The sequence below is a fragment of the Taeniopygia guttata genome, chromosome 1 (genome assembly GCF_048771995.1).
Source record: "Taeniopygia guttata chromosome 1, bTaeGut7.mat, whole genome shotgun sequence".
Taxonomy (NCBI): domain Eukaryota; kingdom Metazoa; phylum Chordata; class Aves; order Passeriformes; family Estrildidae; genus Taeniopygia; species Taeniopygia guttata.
The window spans coordinates 87,925,601-87,945,280 of NC_133024.1; the positions used below are offsets into that span (position 1 = coordinate 87,925,601).

The 19,680-nt window shown below is 36.8% G+C and overlaps 1 protein-coding gene across 2 annotated transcripts in view; it reads left to right on the top strand.

Annotated features, from left to right (window-relative positions):
* The window catches only part of NCK2 (NCK adaptor protein 2), an 83,808-nt gene that overhangs the window by 21,712 nt on the left and 42,416 nt on the right, over positions 1 to 19,680 (top strand). For both annotated transcript variants that reach the window (XM_030279024.4, XM_030279034.4), the window contains exon 2: positions 10,074 to 10,145. The gene's annotated coding sequence lies outside the window, so the exon portion shown is untranslated. The remainder of the gene's footprint in view (positions 1 to 10,073; positions 10,146 to 19,680) is intronic.

The window sequence follows — 19,680 nt, forward strand, 5'->3', positions numbered from 1 at the left end:
CTGTTTGGAAAAAACCAAACAGAAACAAAAAATACACACTTCTAATTGTGTGAGCCTTAGTGTAAGAAGCACAGGCTTGGTCTATGCAATCCTAAATATAGCCACATTAATAATGAATGCTTTACTTCCTCCTGAATTTTGTGCTGTCTTGATACCAGAAGCACTTGCAATATATATATAGTGAGTTAGATCTTCACCACGAAAAATGTTCTGGACAGATCAGATTTAGAAACTTTGTCTAAACCAGTCTCCTATTTTTGATCATCACACTTGTATTTAAAGGTTTATTCATCTATTCATAATAGAGATAAGGCTTTCTAGGTAGCATGCATTTACTAACCAACATAGATTGCTTCAGTTATTTAGCACACACAATTTTTTTCTTTAGTTTCATAGCAGTCTCTTGAATAGCTTCATTTAGGAAACAGGTAAACTTACATTTTAATATGTCTGCAAAGAAAGTATTTTAATTCAACAACGAAATAATAAGGAATGTTTTTTCTATTTCCCTTTCTCCTTGATCCTTGTCTGTTTTAAAGTAACAAATAAACAGAATCCTGTTGCAGGGTTACTAAATAGAATTTGCCACATAATTAGGCAGTAACACATACATCCAAAGAAAAAGGGAAATCAGCAGTTAAAATTGTTTAAGTAAAGCACCAAGAAGTCATACTCTTAAATGAAAATACCCTTTGTCAATGAATGCCATTTGTCAAAATGAGGGAGAATATTATTTTCTTTTATGTAGACTTCAGATAAATTTATTTTGTGCTTCTGGGAAGTCAGCATGTTATACGACTACTGTTAATGTTTTGTTGGTAAAAAGAAGTTTTGGAAAAACCAATATGGTAGTTGAGGATGGAGAGGTAAGCAGAATCTTTATAATTACTTGAGTCAATATGTCTTTTTTCAAATAAGTGGACCTGGAAGCTATTATCTTGGGGGCAAATTTGGACAAGGTAATTGGCTTTGACCTTTTGCCAGATGTCTAGCAGTTCCTTCTCCCCTCTCCCTTGTATCCAGATAAATGTCATGCCTTTAGGTTTTTGTTCCCTTGTTCTGGTTTCAAGAGTGGAGCTGCTTATGTAGCTAATCTGCGCTTAAAATTATTTCCACTTCTAACCCCAGTAGGTCTCTCTTTTGGGGTATTCAGACAGAATTGACATAATTGGATTTATGCCCAGATACTGTATTTAGATAGCTTTGGAGATGTCATTAATTTGACAGCTGCCATAGGAAATCTTTGTTTTGACTATTGTTACAGGGTCTGCAATGTTTCTATTGCATTTTCATTTGTAGTCTGCCACTGAACTGCTGTGATTAAAATGAGTATAATAAGACACCATCAAATGTGTACAAGACATGAAAGGGAAAAAATATGTGCTAAAAACCTCAGAAGGTAGGCTTTTGCCAGATTTTATTTGGGTATGATGAGATTCTGGAATACCTAGTTATCTTCCAAAACCCAGTAACAGCACAGCCTGCAGCTAGAGCTGCTGTGTGCTGTGATGGAACCAAAGCTGCATTAACACTTCTCTTGTTATCAACCTAAAGCAAAGTTTGTGTGATTCAGACAAAAACAGCTTCAGCTGCTCTTCTGATGGTTAACTTGGAAGAAAAAACAGGTTTTTTGGGGGGACTGTGTTCTTAGGAAGTGGAGGTCCTAGCAACTCGGCAAAGTTATTTCCAAAAAGCAACATGGATCTAAGGATCTTTGTCCTGCACACTGAAAGTGGAGGTTTTGGGGACTGCTATTCTACTATGTTCAAAGAGGATGGTCACTGTACCAGCTACCAAGCTGTATAAGTGGCAAAGCGGCTTCAAAATTCCATGTGTTTGTCTTCCAGTTCCCTTTGGCTCTTAGATATGAACCTCTAGTTTGGTAGTTTTGTACTTGAACCTTATGCAGGTTATTGCAATTTGAACCTTGTTGTTTTTCATCAGTTACATCATCAGAGGAGACTCAGAAAAACTTTATATCTGAAATATCAGTTTTTCGCACAGCCTTTGATATACAAATACTGTGACAAAAATATTTACTCCTCCCAAAGAAGATAATTTTCATCAGAGCATTATTGAGTACTAAAACCAGATATTATTTGAACCTATTCTGGAGTCAGTATGGGATTTTGTGTTGAGTGGTCTCCCCCCGCTTCAATTTTACTGTTGCATTCGTTCTAGTTTGGTGTCTGATTATGCAAGTTCTTCAGGCCTGTGCTTTTTGGCATTGTAAATGAAATACTAAGTTTCAGTAAACAGTAGATCTCTGCTCTTCTTGATGGTGATGGTTTAGAGATGTTTTTTCCAACTTGCTCCCTCAGCTGAAGTCATCATAGATTTCTTCACCTGAGGGCCAGGAGGCCTGGAATTCTTTCTGCAATCCTGTCCAAGTCAAGTGTCTCGTTCATGCTGACAGTACTTCACATGCAGTTTGCCTTAGCAGAATAGGGCAGAACTTGGAAGATCTTCAGTGTCAGATACTCTGCTTGGGCAGTAATGCCTAGAGCATCCTTATTCTTGGTGGTTGAGCATCTGGAGGAAGGATAAAACCCAGATACCCTCAGCAAACAAGCTTAGGTGTGGGGAGCAATGGCTCTTGGTGATGGCAGCATTTGCTGGGGAGTGCCCAACCATGCCTTGTTCTGTCAGCGTAAATTAACCACTTGCCACTTTGCAGTTTGGGTTATCAAGAGGTTTCTGACGGTGGTTTCCTTTAAGATATCAGTCACAATCTGCTCTGTGCATTTCCTCTAATTCTCTGTATCTGCCTGGTGGCTTCAAAGACAAACACTGACCTTGACCTATCCCTCTTAAAATCGCCATTGGCATATATTTTTGCAGCAAGACTGTAGTGGCAGTATTCTTTTAAATTCAGACAGTGCTATGTTGAATGTACACATAGGGAAGATTTTCTTCAGACTAAGAAAGAATGAATAATTTACCAGAATAGAAACTCTAATAAGGATTCAGCCTTTAACTTTAAATTGCCAGAAGGCTAAGTCTGTCTTACTGTGGCCCCTGGTACAGTCCATTTTCTGTTACATCTCACCCCAAAGCAAATAATCTCAAACCATGTAACTGTGAGATTTGCTTATTTTAAGCGTTAGTAATTTTAGTCCTGAGTGGTAACCAGTTGTGTCTGCCTAGTGTTTCTCTGATACTGAGTTAATGTTACATTCCTCTGTGGTAGCTAATTCACTGGAATATGTGGCTTTCAGTTCTCTAAAAGGCATCTGTGAATCTTTTTCCAGTGGAGGTGTTAATTTTCAGTAATCTACATATGCAGATTACTAGATTACTCTAAAGAGTATATTAACATGCTATTTGTAGTCATCTTCCACAGTCCTGAAATCCACAAGTATTGAGCTAAAAGCTCTGACTCTAGTAGAGAGGTTTGGAAGAACTGGTATAATTCAGTGGGTTGTATATGTTTTTGCATTTAAAATGTTTTACATAAAGATGCAATAGGAAAAACAGATTTATGAAGGAACTATTTGGGGTTGCTAACCACTGGGGTCATCCTCAACAATTCTGAGCTGATTTTATATTTAATGGAAAAGACTGTTGTCATACTGTTTTTACAAACAAAGCATTAAATTGTTGATAAGAAAAAGGCTGAAGCTCAAATGGAACCAGTTATTAAACTGCTTATGTTTAAAGAACTAGTTTATTAAATTCTTACTAATGATAGATGCTAAGATGTTTCTAAAAGTGGTATCTGTAATTTGAATAATAAAGCATCCTATTAAGGAAACCAAAATAATTCTTATGCTCAAACCACGGCCTGAGTAGCTCACTTAGTGAAGTATTGCCTGGGGCTCAAGTCCAATCCTTTGCTTTCCCTAGAGACACTGTGAGACAAAGTTTAAGAACAGCCTTGGTGCATACAGTTCAGTTTCTGCTTATCTATAAGCAGTTATAACTGGCAATGCAGATCGTTCCATGTACATTTGTAAGGGTTCTTGAAGTGGTTAGAGCTGTCCTAAGCATGAATCAAGAACTTTGTTTCTTCTCCTGTGCGGGCTTTAGGGATATTTATCCATATCCTTGCACAGCCAGCTTGTAAACCCTTAAAGAAAGAAAATAAGAAAGGTTGCGAGCTCTGTTTTCTTACTGCAGATAAAGGAAAAAAAAATAGGGGATTGATATAAAATGGAGTTTAAATACTTCACTTTTTACTGATAGCTCTTGAATAGGAATGCTGAAAAAACCTGGAGCTATGATGGTGACACAGCATCTTTATTATTTTATAACTTCAGCTTGCAGAGTGACTGGTCACAGTGTGCATTTATTTTGGTGCTTGATTTTTGGTTTGAATAACAGATGTGTGGGGTTATGGTCAATGGGGGTTTTGAGACTGCAGTATTGCATGTCTTCTCAAAAAGTTTATAGCCTTCCTGTCAGGGGAAACTTTCTGGTCACCCATTCATGGATCTTTGACTCTACTTTATGTTTGCAGCTTGGCATAATCAAATATGAATTAGATCATTATCAGCAGATGTCAAGAGAGAAAATCCTGCTTAATCCAGGAATTTTAAAAATTGCATATTACAATGGGTTTAGGTAGTAATTTGTTATCAGTATTTGGATTTTTTAATAGCTCAGACTTCTGGGGGAAAGCTGGAGAATGTAAAAAGCATGTGATTTCTCTTAAAATAATGTAAATTTGTACAATATATGTTGTAGAAATCTCAGCAGATGCATCCACTAACAGATGCAACCCTCCTCATTTCTTTCTAGTTTAAAAAGATGCTGGTCGTGCAAGTGATTGAACGATATACATACAATAAATAGGAATCTTGCAATAGCAGTTAGGTTTTGAAAGAAAATATTTATTTTAAGTATTGATATTATTTAAACTACCAACTACTTGTGCATCATGAGTAGATCAGGTGGTTGTGCAAATATATGTAAGAAATATTCTTGTTTTTTGACAACATATTGTGTGTACTCCAGAGAATACGCATTTTACTGCAGGAGTTAAATGAGAATGTGGGTCAGCATAGATTCTTTAATTTTGTGTGATTTAAGTGTGAGCCGTGCATGTTTTCTCTAACTGCGTTTCTCTTCCTATTCCTCCCACCAAGGATATGTTTATTTAAAGAAGAAAGAGTTGTTTGAAGGACCAATGACACATGTCTAACTGCTTCCTCTTCGATACAGACAGCATGGCCAGAGGTGCACGACAGCTCTTGCATCCAGACAGGAGCACAGAGAATATGCACAACCTCCTGCCTGTGTGCTGTTCAGCAGAGACATTAAGTTATTAGGGTAACCTGTGCAACCTCTGGTGATGGCTCCAAATCTGGACTGCTTAAAAAGGTCCATTTAAACACATAAATTTGTCTTTGCTTCAAGGGCTAGTCCCATTTTTATAGCTGGCATACAAGCTCAAGTCTTTCCCAGTGCTTCAACTATCTCACAGTCTTTTCTGCACGCGAGGCAGTGAACCTGTTCTTATGCCTCATTTCACTTGCTTCCTCGCTGTTAGGTAACCACAATCTTAAGAGAAGAAAAGCTCAGTTGTGTAGACTATATAGTATTAAAGGATTTTAACTCTTTTGTTTGTTTTTAAAATGTTCTACATGTTGTAATGCAGTATTTTAATTTGCTGTCTTTTTGAAACCTTAAATATGGTGTAAATCCACTTTTCCTTTTTCTTTTCTCCCTGTGTTTCATACTGACTCTGAAAGTGTATTGTTGGACTAGGAAGTTTAGTATATTAAGCATATACTAGAGCATTAAAAAACTTGTTGGGTTTCTTTTCCCTTTAAGCAAATTCAGGCATTAGGCTTTTGAGTGCTTAGGCTGATCCGTCTGCTGCTGCATGGAACGGGATTGTGCTTGCCCAATTGTCTGCATACTTAAAATATTTTGAACATAGCCTTTTCTAATATAACTTCTTTTGAAATATCTGCCTAATGGAGAAGTCTTAATGGAATACTTTAATAGCCCAAAGTGGTTACCTGCAATTGCTCCAGTGTATTTCAGTCAATTACAAAGGAAGGCAATATTTAATGTTGGAGTGAAGCTAGATGGTGTAATGAACTGGCAGATTGCCAACTTGATCTTCTCCACAGGAGAATTTGTATTAATGTGATGCTTTTCATTTGTTCTCCAGAAGGTCACCAGTAATATGTCAATTGGAGTTAAAATTCCCACACTGTGCAGTACAGGTTTATGGTCAGATCATTCTTGTGTATTAGCATATTAAGTATCAAAGAGATTATTTTAGCTATTTCATGTCAGAATTTAAATAGGAGGTGGTTGGGTATTGGGAAGAGTGCCTAAGAGAATTGTCATAGAAATCATTGCTGTAAGGCTGAATCTGGATTTTAGCCATGGAGATAAAGCAAATGGGGCACATTAGAGCTATTAGTGAAAGAAGAGGTGGTTAATAACTGTGGATGTTACTTGTAATGTAGTCATTATAAGACCACTAATTTATTCTGTGAGGTAGTAACCTTTATAATAATCTTCTTATATTAGATGTTATTGGTATTTACCTTCTGGTGCTCATTTGCAAGCATAAAGTTCAAAACTTATTTCTGACTATTGACAGAGGCTTTTTACTATGGAACTTTTATAGTCCTTGTGTTTGGAAGACATTGATTTAGAAAGCAAATGAGTGACTGAAATTATTGTTGAAGACTAGATACGTTTGTCTTTTTGCTTTGTGTGTTTGTAATCCCATGCTCATCCAATTTCTATACTCTGCTGTTCCTATTTTATGTCACAGTCTTCTTTTCTTCTGCTCTGGGCCTCAAGGGGAGGGTATGAAGAGACTCATGAGTGGTAGGGAGCCATGGCACCTTATATGTGCAGGGCTGACATTACTCCAGTATGATGCCTTGAGTGAGGTATGGCAAATGACATCGTGCTAAATGGTACAGAAGTGATGGGCACTGGGGATACTTTGGGAGAGGACTACTCATCCCTGTGCCTCCATTTGCTTTGCTGGCTTCCAAAAAATTTTGTTGATTTGATTTCCTGAGTTTACCAATGTTGCTCCAATTTGTCTTTTGGGTGAACACTAAGTCCTGTGTGCTGCAAGGCTTTTGAAGGTGATTGAAAATAATTTTGTACTCTCAAAATTTGACAATTCATTCCCCAGAATGTCTGTGTTATCAAATATTTCTTTCTAGTCCTGGCTATTAGGACATAGCAGGAGGACCAGAAAGCTCCATGTGTGATGCAAACTCTGCCTGGGGGCAGATAGTCCCAAAGGCTAACTGCTGTTATAAATTTTTGACCCTTGAAAAGAAAGGTCCTGAACTTGTGTAACTTAGGATTGTTTCAAGGAACACATTCTAAAGGAACATTTCAAGGAACATTTTAAATATAATTGAAATATTTGAGGTCTGGGTTTCCAGCCAGTTTGTGTCACTTGGCAAATCAGTGTTTTGGGTGAAGCTTTGGATTTTGGGGGGGTGTGATGGAAATTGGCTGCTCCTCTGGGGATGTGACTGTTGGTGTGACTAGTAGCAGAAAACTTCCTCTGGCTCTTCCAAAGCAGAGTGAAGATTTTTATCATGAGAAAAATAGAAAATGGGGTTACAATGCAACAGGATTGAACCCAAGGAGGACAGAGACCAGTCTGCATCTTGTGCTTGTGTGTCTGTTAACAGAATTGTATTTCAATCTGAGTGTTGTTAGGAGTCATGGTTTTTTGTGCATCGTCTTCCTTTGACTATTTGCACTATCACCATTAACATTCCAAACTACTTTCAGTGTGTGTTAATTGAGTTGCCAAAATCAAACCATTCTTGCTCTACAGAAGGAAGTTAGCATTGTTATGTTAAGATAAACACATGACTCATTCTTTTCTTAGGCGTTTAGATGAATTTTGGACTCTTTCTTTTCCCAACTGTATTTCTTCTCTATTTGACTAATAAATACAGGGCTAGTTTTTCAGGTATTGATGATGAATAGTGCTGTTTTCTAGCTCACTTTGAAACACATGTTCTATTTGGAAGTGTGCATTTGTGAAGGTGGAAGCAGTAATTGAGGGAGGTATTCTGTTTTTCTTTAAGGAAAACAAAAATACCCTAACAAAATCAGAGGCTTGGTACAGCACTTCAGTGATAGATGGAAATGAGCAGTAGATGATTTGTGAGGTAGGACAAGGAAAGATAGTACTATTCAGAAGATCTTGTACCAAAAAATGAGGAGATTTTTATTTTCTCTTTTTTAGCTCTTAATATTAAAAATGCCCTTGTATTATTGACAGGAGAAAAACACATACTACAAAACATTCAGCCAGCAGGAAAATAGATCTGCTCTGCCTCAGGGTTTTAATGTTGCTTCATTTATTAAAGCATTTCTCCCATTTATTTGTATCTGTCCTACAATTTCAATAGAGCAGTTTTCAGTGGGAATGCAGTTAAGGTCTGTAATTGGTTAGAAATATTGATACCGCAAAATGTTGTTGCCTGTAGTCTGAGTTTACAGAATATTGAAAACCCAGGTGGGGCCGCAGCTATTCCAGCGACCACCTGGAAGAGGAGAAGGGATTTATCACCCTCCAGTCCCGTCTGCTTTCTACTGTCACAGGCAAATCTTCATTCAGGTGGTGAACTGGATCAGGGGCCTCTTCTGTTGGAATAACATTTTCTCGTAATTTGCCATCCTCCATTATTCTTTTTTTTTTTTTTTTATCTTGTGTGTTTTTCAGGAGGGTTGGAAACAGTTTGTCTCCCCTTGCAGTTGCTGGGGACCTAAGGGTGAGCTTCCAGAGCTGAGGGTCAGGGAGTCTCCTGTTCTTTACCCCCTAACAATATGTTTAGGTTTAAATGTTTGTCAGACTGTGACTTTATTAGTTTGTTACTCCATCTATTAATGAATGGGAGAGTAAATCTCACTTTGAAACATTTGTGTAAGGTATTTATAATACCTTTGTCAATACTTTTTTATTCTCCCCTCACTTCATTATCGGGCATGGGATCACTGGGTGACTTGCTCCTTTGAAGTTAATTTCTTCATAGGAGGCTTTTGTAGAGTCACAACTGCTTGGAATCTGTTCAGAAAAGACTTTGAACAGAAACATTTTTGCATGAGTGGCCTGGAATTGTGTAGGAGTTTTAATGCATCATCCTTATGAGGTAGAGGCTGCAGCACAAGAAGTTGCTGAGAATTTTTTTCTTCTTTTTGAATTGGATCTTAATGGGTTGACAGACATCCTGTGTTGTTGTCAGACATCCTGTGAGTTAGAAGGGTCATTAAAAAACAGAAACAAGTGTTTAAATAGTCTGACCTCTCTTCTGAACAGTTACTTTTGTGGTTAGAAATACTTAACAGAACAATGTAGGCCAGGAGGGACCACTGGACAAGCCATGGACATTCTGTCAAGGCCGAGGTTGCACCTGGGGCCATATTCAGTAGAATTTGGGACTCTCCCAGAAAGAAGGCAAATCACTTCACAGGGGGTATGTGGCTGTGCTTGGCCACCCTTACACCTTCTTTACATCCAGCCAGAATTTCCCTGAATGTGGTTCTATGACCCTTTGACAAGCTTCACCAGTGCTATCAGAACTCTCTTGTTGGGTCACCATCTCTTGTTCCAGAAGTCTTCAAGCCACATGTGTTAGTAATCCAGCTGAATTACACATCTATATATGTGTGGGGACTTTCTAGATGGAAATACTTCACTGCCCTATGAAACTTCTGACTATGCTTTTGTTGCTGAACCTCTTTTCCACATGTAGAGACATTTTTTTATAAAGTACAGTCAAGTTAAATTGAGTAATACAACAGTGAAGGAAGCAGTAAATATTGGTGCTTTGTAAAATACAATCTTTCTAAAATTAGGCTAAATTTTTAATTCCATTTCTTGATTGAGTTTTCTCGGTATTGTGAAGGCTTAACTTGTATGTGGTTTGGACTGTTTGGGGTTAAAATCACCTTGTATTCATTGAGAGAAATTAAATATGAAGATGGGGTCTGTTGGATCAAGTTCAAGCCATTCTGCCTGTTCTTCAGCATCTCATAGGTTTTGACAGCCTGAAAGCTAAATTACCTATTTGGAAGTGTTCTAAGTTTAGGGCTAGAACTAAAATATATGTTTGTTGTTTCAGGCGGTGGTGTATATAACTTCGTTGGAGAGTCCTGCCTTTCACTGCCTGGATCCTTTTAACAGTGCGTCAAAGGTGAGTAGTTCCAGTTCAGTTGTTATTTTTGTAACTTAAGATAACAAGTGAACAGGATATATTGCTTGGTTTTGGCTTTTATGTAATAATAGTGTAGGTGTGATTTTTAATTATTTTTTTTTTTTAACTTCTGGATGAATGATTAAGTAGCCTGTCTTTTTCTGTCAGTGATATGGGGCAAATCAGTTCTAGCTCTTACTTTCAGAAAAAAAAGAATCCAAGAAAAAGTAATAGGCCCAGACTATTACTTGAGAACTAGATATTGCTTCCACTGTTTTATGACTGCTGTCTCTTGCTACCTGCTTTTTTGACTTGGGACATTTTCCCCTTAAGGTGCTGCCTGAAAGCATGACATGTTGATGTGGGAAGTATGGAGGAGAAGCAGTCATCCATAAACCAGGGTGGGGCAGGCTTTGTTTTATTCTTTGGTTGATTCTAAAAATTAAGTAATAGCTTTGAAAGTGTTGAAAGTATTGGGTGTAAAGAAGGTTTTTGTGTTTTCTGCGAAAGCAGAAGAGAATTAAATTCAGTATATAGAGAGCATCTTCCTAGGATGACTCTGAAGGCCTGAAATAATCTAATGAAGCTGATGTCCCTGTAGAACATCTTTTTGTGGTAGAGTTTGGCTAGCTTTCTTCTTTTAATTTTAGTGACACCCTATTGTCACTTTCTAGTGGCTGTAGTTGGTCTGTGGCTTAGTAAGAATTTATTAACATTACTGCTGTACCAAAAAATAGAAGCAAAATGGCAGAACACTGAACAAGCATTCAGCATTGTAGTAGCACAACATGGAATTTTGGCTTTATTCAGTGCTTTACCATGTGGATTTGTTAGTTCTTACTCAAATTCTATGTTTAAAAATAATGTTGCCTTCTTCGGGGGAAGTTATGAAGTCCAGTTATTGACATTTTGGAACCTTCAAATGGAAAGCACTAAATTAAGTTGTGTGCCTTTATATTTGGTGTGAGTTCTATTAAATACTTACTCAATTGTTATGAGATGTTGAAATTAGATTTATTTATTTAATAAAGTGAAGGTGAACCACTTAGAATTAAAAATGAAATCCAGTCTTAACTATAATGTCTCTGTGGCTGCCACATGTCTCTATATGGTTTTGCAAATGATTGATTTTCCTTTAAACTGGAAAAGAAGTTCTGAAGTAATACTGAGGTTTTTGCACGGTATTTTCAAATTATCTGACATATGTCTTTAAATATTCTGGCAAAAATTTGTAAGCCTGGCCTTTCTAACAGATCAGTGTAACTTTGAACACTTAGGTGTTTAAAGACTGATAGTAAGAAACTTTTTGTATTAGTTTTCTTTAATATTTTTTCGATGATGTATAAGTAGCAAAATCAAAATATTCTTGAAAGAGCTGTAAATGTGAAAAAATAAATACACAATCATAAAGCAAATGATTCATCAAGCTGTTAACTTAGTAATTGTAAAATTATTTTTCTGCAATAATTTCTTCTCAAAAATAAGTGGATATTTTATTGACTATGGGCTAAATTATGTATTTATTTCAAATATGTAATATAAAACACATTAGAGTTTTATCTTTGGGATCTCTTTCTTGTCCTTTTTTATAATAATTTTAAGTTAAATACTTAGTGAAAAGATTTTTTAAAAAGTCCACTGCTCACTTAAAGGAAATCGGTGTCTGAAGTCTTGGTTATGTACTTGGTCATCTTTATTTCTTGAGCTAGTTGCTGTGATATATGGCATATTGAGCAATTTTTCTTTTACTCTTTAATCCAGTAATGTGGAGAGTAACCAAACATGCCCAAAGTGGAGTTCTTTATATCAGGTGAAGGTTTTATGTATTTTGTCAAGAGGCAGTAAATAGATAACAGCTCACTGAAAGGAGCTGAGGAAGAACTACCTGGACATGTCATTTGGTGGGGTGTGTAACGAGTGTCTCTCTTTTTGTATAATTTTTTCCTCCTTTTTTATTGAAGAATGAGTACTCAGGATATTTTCTGTGTATAATTGGACCACACTCAATTTCAGTAACAAAATTAAATCTAACCACATTAATATTTTGTGCCTTTTTCCATACTTTGTGTGCTTGTTTCTCAAGGACTGTGTTCAGCTTGGTAAATATACGAATCTGCAAAACCTGGAGCATTCTAATGCTGTTCCCGAAGAGAAATTAATGCATAGGTGTAAGTTCAGTAAAGCCTACATTTGTAATGCTTTGTTGAACCAGGACATAGTAAAACTTTTGCCCTTCAAAAAGGAAATGAAATTGGCAACAAAGTAAATTTTAGAAATTATACTCCAAGTCCTTAAACTTCACCAAACTGCAGGCAATCATGTGTCCTTACAGGATTTTGTTGTGATTATCAGGGTTTGCCAGGTCTTCTTTTATGTAGCTGGGCAAGCTGACTTTTTTCAGTTGTTTGCTTTCCTCTCCTTCTCCTCTAACATCGTATTTTATATAATGGTATTCTGTACTTTTCAATTGGTCCCTCATTACTTGCAGTAATTGAATCAAAACCAAGATCTCATACTGTATTTTCACAACAAAATATTTTGATAAGTGATTGCAGTATTGATATGTGCATTGAGCATTTTGTATTTTAGATTTAAATCTTTTGGGAAATGTTCTGTGATTTTTTGATACTTGATGCATTTGTGTGGAATGATTGCTTCTTTAGGGCTACCTCTGTACACAGGAAGGAGATTGTTAGATGAGATCAGAAACAAACCAGTACGAACAAAGTTATTGATGTCTTCATACTCAGCAGATTTGTCAAAGTCTGCAGACCACAGCATAGAACAGAAATCTTTGTCTGAAAACATTCTCAGAGCAACCATCATAGAGATGAGCTCCTTGCATTTTGAGACTGGGGACCTGCACACAGTTTCTGACCAACTGATCCTCCTCCTATGTTCAAGATTCAAAAGCACCACAGACATTTCAACTTGTTGGACCTGTTTGTGATACTGTATCAGACTACTTCTTGGTGTTTTTCTGTGATTCAGCATGTTTGTAGTTGTTGATTTTGGATATTTTTAACCCAAGGAAAATGATACCAGTTCTCAGTGTTTCATATGATTAGTTGTGGGAAACTTTGATTCTGACAGTTATGTAGAGAATGAAAGGTATGTGCTGAGTGGATGTCTGGATTCCTTTCTCTTTAAAAAATATTGCTGTAATTGGACCAATTATCAAAGGTGCCCAAAGTGATTGTAAGACTTTGAATGCAACTTCAGTGTTAGTTAGATATATTTACAGACATTTAGTATAATAAATGAATTTATAGAATAATGCCTGTTATGTTATGCTAGTGGCATAATACTTTATAACCTATAATTGAGGACAGTGGGGAAGAGCACTTTCAGCCCACTCTTACACTTCCATTGCCACAAGTATGCACCTTGAATAAATTGATCATCCCTAAATTACATTATTTTAGTATTTCTTTTTTAGATTTTTTCCTGCATCTTTTCTTTTATCTTTGTAGTAATTGTAGGTCTTTGCTTGAACTATAGGCATATTTTAATAATAGAATATTAATAATATGAAACTTAAGAATCAGTTCTCTAATTTTTTCCAGTTTTGGTAGTTTCAGGTGCAACTCATGTGTGTAGTTATCAGCAGTACCTGTTACAGCTCACAAATATCCTTTGCAGTGTGCTTTAATTGCAGTCCATATGGATTCTTTATCAGAGAACACTGTACAGCTTTCATCAATGCAGGAAAATTAATTTCAGTAAAAAAAATACCAATGATCACATTTCTTTCATGATGGAAGTCGTTTTGGCATATGATAGCCAATGTGGACTTTGTCTTATCATCCAACTTGTCAATTTTTCTGAGCCAAATGGTTTGGTGTGTTATCTGGATGTTGAAGTTGGTGAATTTGACCGAAGGGAGAAATATTTAAAAGTTAGTGTGGTATATTTCTTGTGGAATTCAGTTTCTAATAATTTGGGTAATTAATCTTGGATTACAACTACTGTTTGCACTGTAGTAACAAAGCTTCAATTGTACTAAGCAGAGAGAGTTGAGAAAAATGAGCTTGTCCTGTTGTTTATTTTTTTAAGCCAGTAGCAATGCAAAGCACAGAATACCGTGTGTACAGATGCAAACCTTTTACACTTTTTTTTTCCTTTCCCTGATTTTAAGTTTGAGAGCCTTATTTTAAGACATCACAGGTTCCTTGCCATCTTGTGGATTGAAGCCCCACTTTCCTTTGTACTTTATTTTTGCACCTTTTTGTTTCAGGGATTGCCTGCAGCTCTCAGCCCTCCTTATTTTGGAGGCTGTTGTTTGTGTCAGCTGCTCTTAGTTGTTCCTGGCAGTAGAGCCTTGGTGTAGCCTATTTTCTACCTGTTCCATCCTCTCTTTTATCCCCCCCACCTTACTTTTAAATGATCTTTCTCCTGATTTTTGATTCAGCAGCTTTATGTGTAATCCTTCCAAGTACTGTTGTTGCCACTTAGACTGTTTTTTTCCTCACTGGTTTGGGTCTTTGAATTTTTGTAGAACACTTTTTCCTTGTGACTGCTTGTTCCATTTTTTCCTACTAATATTTAAAATTTATCAATAGCCTGATTCTTTTAATGTTCAATACCATCAGACATGTTCATGTATATGAGCTAGAAATCTGCCTTATGCCAGCAGCTACAGCAGGTGATGTCAGAGAGATATTTCCCTGAAGCAGCAGGTTGTTGGGGGATCCAAATTTTCCCAGGAGGCTGATTTTATATTCTCTATTTTGTATTCTCTATCTTGCACCAAAATCCATAGCTCTTAGCACATTCCCTGATAAGCTCAGTTGTCTCATACCATTAATTCTTAGGTTATCACATACCAGCCCCAAAAATGCTGTTGAATGAGGGTTAGATTGCTCTTTATATTTGATCTCTGAATTTGTTTTTCAAGATTAAACAGTCAGAGTATTAATTTTCCTTGCTTAGTCCTCCCTGAAGATTACTGAATGGTATTTTCTGCCAGCCTTAGATTTGCATGGGATCTGGAAAGGTCTGTTCCATTATTGCTGGAGAGAGGGCTGGTTTATAATGGTGAACATCTGGATGTAAGGTAACGTGAAACATTTATCTCAAAATGAAAGGGTGTTGACATCCATGAGTTTACTTGAATGTTTGCACTAGAACTACAAAAGGTGTGTGTATTTATGTTTATAAAATTGGTTTTGAAACTACCTTGTAAGCAAGGTAGTTTCTATGGAGCACAATTGTGCTCCATAGAATTTGAATTTACTGTCAATGGGATGATGGAAGCTAGCATTCTCAGCTACTGCCCTGCACTTCAGGCACTCTTTGGATGCATGGCTGCTGTAACTTTGACTGAAGTGAATTACTGCAACTTCAGGAAGTCTTGAGCTGTGAGCTGTAAGTCTTCTTCCATGTGACTGCTCACACATTATTATGTGGCCAAAATGGGGATGTCCCATTTGTGTGCTGGGCTTATGTCCATTGTGTGAAGAGCAGCTGCTGCTTTGTATTCTTCAGGAAGAAAAGTGGTGGCAGAGAGATCAGAAGCCTGCTGGTTGTTGTCACCTGCTTCCTGCCTGTGGTTTAGGAAGAGGGGAGAAAAGTGACAGCACAAAGTAGGTCACCGGTCAGATAAAGATTCTGGCCTGTAGGAGGGTGGCATTTCCACATTGTGAAGTCAGTACCCTAACTAATCCTGAAAAAATCTTGAAAATAAGAGAAAACTGAGGACAATATTTAATGAAATTACATAGTGCTGCTTAGCTTTACAGACTATAGCTTGGTTTCAGGGTGGAGTTTTTTGACTCATAACAGTTCATACCAAGACCTGTTCCTCAGAGTTTATTTTACAAGAAGCTAAAGAACAAATAAAGTAAAAATGCTTGAAACAGTCAGAGATTCTGTGATAGAGGAAAGGAAAAGGGATGTCTCTTCTGTAAGTTTTCCTTGGGTTCCTGAGAAGGAGGGCATGAGTATATCTTCCTACTTGTCCCTATTCCCTTTTTTCTCTATTTTCTCTAGATTCTATTTTATTCTCTGTTACCTTGAGGTGATTTGCAAATTTTTACATACTGGCTCCTATTTCTGTTTAGTCATGTAACTTGCTGCTTTGTTAATACACTGCACTACGGCTTCCAATATTTGTATGTCGGTTTTCGTCAGAACGCCTTTCATTGAGGCTTGGTCCAGATTTGGTAGCACTGTGGTCTTGCTTGAGTAAGGTCTGAGTTAGATAATGAAGAAATTGTCTACTTCTGTTGTAAGATTACTTTTAACAGGGTTGTGGTGTGTGGCTTTTGGATTTTGACTAGAAGTAATGCTTAATACTTGACAGCATCTTGTAGTACTGTAGTATTTTGTATGGCTTCCAGCTGAACTGGTGTTTGAGAGCAATTGCATAGTCATTTTTATTGAAAATCAGTAGCAGGATAAATTTTGAAATTTGTATTAATGTAGAAAGAACAAGAACTCTGTGGTTAAAGGTCCACATTTCAGACCTGTGGTTTTGAACCTGTTTTTTCCTTTATTTAATCTTTGTTCTTGTACAGATTTTAATCTCGGTTCATGTTTGGAAATTATTTGGCTGCTATTATTTCCCCTTCATTTTTGTTGATGCATTTTATTGTTATCTGGTGAGAGTAAGGAATAAAATGTGTCTGTGAGCGTGTGAGGGTAGAATGTCTCATCAGTGCAATAATATGTAACATTTTTGAAAAAAAATGGAATGTGATATAGCAGCCAAAACCGAATGTTTAATTTTGAACTAAGTTATTGCAGGGAGGTTTTATTAAGGAAAAGAAAACTTTGGAGAAATTTGACAGAAGATAAAAATAATAGGAGGAGATTTAAATGCATTTGGAAGTACTCCATTTTGTTCAAGCACTGAAAGTGAGAGTAGGAATGAAGGAGGATGAGAGTCCAGCATCACAAGGCAATGTTGGTCTCTCTTGAATGTATATTTTGCTTTTAGAAATGTAGACTTTTGTAATTGCTTATTTTTGGTTTTGAGTAACTGTTTCTGTGGAAAAAGACAGATATTCTTACAGTGAAAATTTACTTTCAAAAGCTTATCCTTTTGAGCAGCACATCTGGTGCAGTGGAAAATTGTGTTGGGATAATAGCAATAGAACAACTTTTGAGATTGTCTGTGTAAGCCGTCTTAGAGCAGCTGGCACCTGAACTGCAACATAAGAGCTCAGAATAAGGAGCATTTTCCTAACATACTTACAGAAACATGTGTTCTCTGGAGCACTCCTGGGGTTTTAGAAGAAGGGTTTTAGAAAATCCCCTTTCATCCTTTTCCCTCTTCTGTGAGAGGTGCTTCTCTCTTGGCTTTGTGTCCCTCTCCATCAGCTGAGGAATTAGCAATTGCTAGCTGCTGTAATTGTGTAGCAAAGCACTCACAAGTACAATTTTTTTGGAAGAGGTCCTCATTTAAACTGGAGGAAGACATGTAAGAAGTAATTGGATTGAAATAAATGAATGCTACCAACAATCCAGACCAAAAATGTGGTCTTGGTTTTAAATTTAAAGCATTCTTTTAAAGTTATAGGACAAGTCATTTTGAAACCTTTGTTTAAGAAAGTTTGAGGGATAGTGTTTCCTCTGCATTTGTGTTTTGGGAGCAGTAAGAGGATTCCTTGTATTGGCTATGAAGTGCTATTAGATGGAAGAATAAGTAATTATAAGGGGAGACTGGGATTGCCATTTCTTGCCTAGGCTTACACTTTCTTGGTTAGCACAGCAGTCAGCATGACTGACAAAAGACTTGTGAAGCCGCAGCATTCACTCGCATCTCATAAAAGATCCAAGAGTGTTTCTTTATTTAAATTGTTCTGTCACTGGGTGCATGTCCTATCAGGAAATTAAAAGCATAGCTTTCTGAGTAACTATCTCATGTTCCAGTCATTTTCAGGAAGATGTACAGATTTATACAGGAATAAATTTAATACTATTAGCTGTCTCTTAATGAAATCTAACACTGCATCTTTCAAGCTGTCTCTTTGGTTACATGCATAAGCACAGAATCAAGAATGGTATCTTATGTCCAGTGATTCTTTTTATCTGTATTATTCAAAGACCCTGCTTCTAAAAAGTAGATTTTTGTCTGAGAAACTTTCCTAGATATGAGAAATAGGTGTTCATTAACCACAATTCAGCTTTGGAACTTTGCCTTGAGATTTAAATGGGGGAGTATCTTTGGTTTTTTCCCCAGTGCTACATGCACCCTTTCACATTGGATAAAAATTTTGGTCCAGGTGACTAAGAATTTATTCAGCATTCAAAATGACACTAAACTGCAAAGTTTACAGAGCAGAGTCTGGACCTTTAAATTAATTAGTACTCTGTGGACTAGAGAGTTTAAAATTATTATAACAATTAAAATTGTTTTCTAATTTTCCTACTGTTATGAGGTAAATTGATGGGGCAAATTTTGGAAAAGCAAATGATAAATTGCTTAACACTATAGAGTGAATGGTTAGCTGTTCCTGTGGAAGCAGTTGTAATGGGCCGGTATATATTGCCAAATATGTATTTTTTTCCCTTAAAAACTTTGGAAATAAATGGGTTTTTGAACTGAGCAAACATCTCTTCCTCTTTCTAGTTAAAAAGTGAATATATGATTTTTCCATTGAGGAACAGAAGGTCAGCAGTTCAGTTTTATTTTCAGCATTTTATAGACAGTTTAAAGTGAAATCCCTTGAAAAGTAGGTAGCGGTGTTTCAAGGGATTAGCAGTAAAACGTAGCAATCCACAGTGATTCTGAGCTTTGTCCTTCTGTGCGAGATCAAGGTTAAACTTCTTATGTCTGAGGACTGTTCTTTGTTTATATAATACATAAATGTACTAATACTTCCAGTGAAGGATAACTCCTGCAGGCCATTGAATGTTTGAGCTCTGGGAGAAGAAGCAGCAGTGGAAGCAAATCTTTCAAACAGTTTAATATTTGGAATCTTGAAAGAAATTCAAGGATGTCTCCTTTAGAAAATCTCATGGTGTTCACCGTGTCCTGAGTGGCTGGCTTGGTTTCATATCGAGAAGGAAGGTTTACTGATAGTAAGGACGAAAGTCTATGAACAGGAGTATACCTAATTTGTTCTTTCTCAGAGCATGGATCACCACTCTGTCTTATAGCTCTGTCATATTGCTAAGTTTACCTAAATGTTCTCTCAGTAGAGCATCTGTTTTTTTTTTCCTGACCTTGTGAGCTTGGCTCCCTCCTACTCTGTTTTTGTAAAGAGCTGTGGAGAGGTTGTTAAGTGTGAAATGGTTTGTAATTTTGTCTTCTGTAGACACCTAAGGTATGTTTTATTCTTCCTGGACTTTCCCTTCTCTTTTATCTTGTTTGCTTTTTGTTTCATGTGTTTCTGAATAGAGAGGTAAACTTAAATGCTGTCTGCTGGGAGAAGTGGAGAGAGAGCCATCCAGAGCAACAGTAACAAACATTAAGCTTATCTGAGTCTCTGACTTTGTAGAAACACCGGTACACCCATAAACCAATGCAGAGATATCGTCATTAATCATTGCTGCTCTTTTAGAGGTGAGATGAGGTCTCCTTTCCAAA